This window comes from Stegodyphus dumicola, chromosome 8 (assembly GCF_044657685.1).
Source record: "Stegodyphus dumicola isolate Sdum_Otavi_A_Nest chromosome 8, ASM4465768v1".
Taxonomy (NCBI): Eukaryota; Metazoa; Arthropoda; class Arachnida; order Araneae; family Eresidae; genus Stegodyphus; species Stegodyphus dumicola.
This window is the reverse complement of record NC_140775.1, coordinates 54417135-54421361: the sequence shown is the minus strand read 5'-3', so window position 1 is coordinate 54421361 and position 4227 is coordinate 54417135. Positions and strand designations below refer to the sequence as shown.

General features: G+C 30.2%; 1 long non-coding RNA gene across 1 annotated transcript; it reads right to left on the bottom strand.

The window, feature by feature from the left end:
- Nucleotides 1-4011, bottom strand: LOC118197267 (uncharacterized). The gene is made up of 3 exons (XR_004759559.2): nt 3861-4011; nt 2587-2741; nt 1-138 (listed from the first exon to the last, which is right to left on the bottom strand). It is a non-coding gene; the product is annotated as an uncharacterized LOC118197267 (long non-coding RNA).
- Between the last annotated feature and the right edge of the window lie 216 nt (nt 4012-4227).

Here is a 4227-nt window from a genome sequence, read left to right as displayed (position 1 = left end):
TTTTCTTTTTTAAATTTATTATTTTTTTAGAAGAAAGAGATCCGAAAATTTAAGAAAGGAGCACAGGATCAGCACTTCGGTTATTCCATTTTCCATTGATCCATCAACGTTAGCGTGCGGTAACTCCTTGATTATTTCCTGCAAAGGAATAAAGAATTGTTTAAAAACTTACAAATATAGTATGAAGTACATATATTATAAAAAGTATTTCCCAAAAATATGATATTCAAGAGCCTACCTATAAGGAAATATAGAAGCTTAAGTAAGAAATAATGAGTTATTAAATTTACTTATTATAAATGTGAAACATTTCAATTATGCATCATTAACTCAACAGCTTTTCAGTGAACGATATTATTATTGAAAAGAATTAATATACTGACTGGTAAGGCGTACTTATTTTGTTTTCCGCTATTATAGAATACGTTGTAAAGATTATGTTAATTTTATTAACAGTTAAATTTTGAGTTAAACTTTCTTTCCTATCGATTCTTAATTTCAGCTTACCACTTCCGGCCAGAACGTAGTTTTAGAATCACGTCTGAATGCTAATAAGGAAGAGCGGTATTTAACCGCGAAGTTCTACAGTCTTGGAGAGAGAGATACGGGATATTCTGGCTGCACGCGTCCGCCTTTTTAGGCTACTCTTTCGTAAGCTATTATTAAGCTCGGCCATACTTTAGGCCCTTGATATTTTCACGTCGGTTTCTCCCCTATTAATAAAATTCACCCTTCGATTCTAAAAGATTGCGTTTGTCTCTTGAATTCTTGGGGAATTTATAGTATATCGTGTCAGTGTGGTTTAAGATATATTGGCCAAACAAAAAGAGGGTTGAAGTTTCGTATCAAGGAACATGAATCTTATGTCAGAAAAGGCGAAATTAACAAGTCTTCAATAGCGTATCATAGTTGGACATTTAACCATAATTTTGATTTTGGGTCTGCAAAAATTATCCAAAAGGCTTCTTCCATAGGTGAATTGGATTTTCTTGAGGCTTTTCACATTCACAAAGATTTAGCAGGTTTAGTTAATGATTTGAAGTCCAATCCAGTCCTTCCTAATGCCTTTAAAATTCTGCTATCTTAATTCAGTTATTTTTACGGATAGATGGCATTACATCCTCGCGTTTGGTACTACCAGAGGGTATAAAAATTCGTTCAGTGGTTGCTTTCCATTATTTGAAGTTCAGATTTTGAGCGTAAAGGTGCATTTGCCCCTCGCTTCCTATTTTAACTTCGCTAATTTTTCTTGTCCTTTATGCTTGATCAGATAGCCTGGCTCAGTAAAAGTAGGCGGCCAGTGCAACTCTGATTAAAAATCCAGTTATAACCACGTGCAGTGCTGATAAGGACCACGTGTTTCTGAGACTCCTTCTCCTTTATTTTATTTTCTTCTTTCTAGGTATTTCTTTCTCCTGATGAGGAGGGACCTTTAGCTGCCCTCGAAATCGATTGAGTGTTTCATTATACTTACGCTAAATACAAGGTTGTTTTTACGATTTTGATTGTCACATTAGCGTGCTTCTCTTCTAGTCTAATTAAAAGTATTCTGAAAATACACATTTACACTTCTTAAGAATTCGGTCATACTTACAGTTCAAATTACGTAAGAAAAGCTTTTATCTAGCCTAAGAATTGCACCCCTACCTCTTTAAAGGCATAGGAAGGAACATGTTTTATTATCATTCTAGTTCACTATTTGAATATTTCATACGATTTTCCACAGAAGAAGCCGCTGTTGAACCATTTACTAGTTAATAAGAAGAAATAGAAAAACTGTTGCACAAGCAATTTGAATATTTTTGTCTTTCAAAACATAGTTGGGAAGCAGTTTTAAAACAGAAATAATGCAAAAAGGTATGAAAATGAATAAAACATCTTTTAGATCGAGTTATTAAGAATTGAAAAGATTCTTCAATAATTAGTTATTAAATTTATTTACATGCTAATCATAGAAATCGAGAAACAGAATTACATTTTTAAACTGAAGAATTTAGCTCGTATCTTAAGTAAAACTATGCTACCAAAACTGCAATAAATAGTTCTTACTGCTATTCCTACAACACATAGAACTAAAGTACTCATGTATAAGCGCATGAAATTAACTTGTGTTAAGAAAACGCATTTTAAAAGTGATAAAGTAAATTAAGAATACACTAAAATATATTTTCATTAAAATGGGAAAACTCTGGCTGTCTGTTTAAATCGAAATTAAAGAAAACTTAAGACAATAATCGTTAATAGAGGTGAAATAGTTATGCATCAGAGTTTTAAAAACCTTTGTTTGAGTATTTTTAATGATTTCAAAAAATTAACAATCCTTTTACAGTAAATTAAGTAAAATGCTATAAAAATTAAAAATTACTTTACGTGAGTAAACTATTTTTAAATATCCATACTCATTAATTTAAATTTAGAAGTAAAAGTGCGTTTTGCTATGATTACATATTATTAAAACATCCATATGTATCATGATACACGCAGATTTTACATTTGACACATCAATTTGTCACGTACATATAATAATTTTTTTAATTCGTTTTGCCCCTATTGAATGAAAAATGTATGGGATATAAATAAACTTACGTCTATTTCTTCCACCAGTAGTTAACAGCTGGGTTGTAAACACCGTAGTTGTAGGCATAAGGATAACCAAAGGCAGGAGTATTATAGTAAGTAGTGTAGTACGGCCACTGAGCAAAAGCAACGGCCATCAAAGCAACCAAAACAAGAATAGCAAACTGAAACATAAAGAAAATGTAACGCTATAATAAATTTCAAAACATTAAAATGTAAATGATACGAAATGTTACAGGTTATTATCATGTGAGTATTTATTATTAATAGCTTAAATTAAAGATTTAATTAAATATTTCTTTAAAGATAGCTAAATAGTTAGTTCTATATATTATCGTCAAATTTTAAATGAATTAAATAATATAGCTAATACAAATATAATTTATAATTAAGATTTTTTTTATTGAAAAATAAGAAAAGTGTGTCTGAGATCAAGAATAATAATTTAAGCAGTAATAATAAGTTTAGGGTTTCAACCTTATCTGAAAGCAGCTCTTTTGAATAATAACTGAATATCTTTGTAAACTAAACTATAGTGAACCCTCTCTAAGACGATTTATACTATTTCCTATAATTGCAAATAATTTTGATCATCTGTGGAAGTGACCGCCTTAGAGAGTTAATGTTCACAGCTAATACTTCGTTATATGTTCTAAAATTATTGGGCAGATTTAGAGGAGGTAGTCTGCGGAAGGTGTTCGCGACGATAGAGTTCATAATATTAAACGCAGCCTTAAAACAAAAAGATGACGAAATTAAATGAAATTAATTTTCGCTTTTTACTGAATTCTAAAAGAACATTTGAGCCAAATAACACAAAAAGATATTCTGCTCATTCCTATACTGCGAATCTTTTACAAAGTAATAAGCGTTTTATGGATAATTTGAGAATTTCGTCTCAATCGTAATCGTTTGTTTAGATTAGTTTCTAAAAAGATATTTTAGTTATAGCAATTTTAGTTTAGCATTGATGCAACATAAACAACATAAATGCCTGATAGTTCGATTTCACGCAATAAAGTTGTACGCTTTTATAAGACAGTCTTACAATTTTATCAATATCATTAAGTTACACTTACTTTCATTATTATTGCTTTTAAATGAAGCAAAATGAAATTTTCTGGAAACCTTCTGCGTTGTTCTTATTATATTACTAATCCATTTTAAATTTCTAATATCAGTTTAAAAGAGGATCTCTTCTACAAGTAGCTAATGTTTTAAATTGTTAATTATTAAATTATTAATTATTTAATCATTTTTAAGGAAAGAAGGCAAATACTTACCAAGTAATGCATGTTGAAAGCTTCTTTCTCTCTGTAAACAATGAGGAATTATTTGTGGTCTATTTTCCCTCGCTTTTATAGTTAAAGAATTGTAATAAAAAGAAAGAAAATAGTTCACATTCAAGGCTAAATCTCATCAAATCGTCCTTACCATAACAGGCGTGGTAAGTAGCAACTAGTTTCCAACTTCACGTTTTGTTTACTCAGTCACCGACTGGAAAATCCCTCCTTCGACAAATAAAGTTCATAAACATAAAGCAAAAGATAGTGGAAATTTAAGACTAACAAAGAGGTCAACTTGGATATTCGCTTTCATTTTTACTACTAAAACTGTCATTTAATTTTAAATTTAAAAGTATCTTAGCTT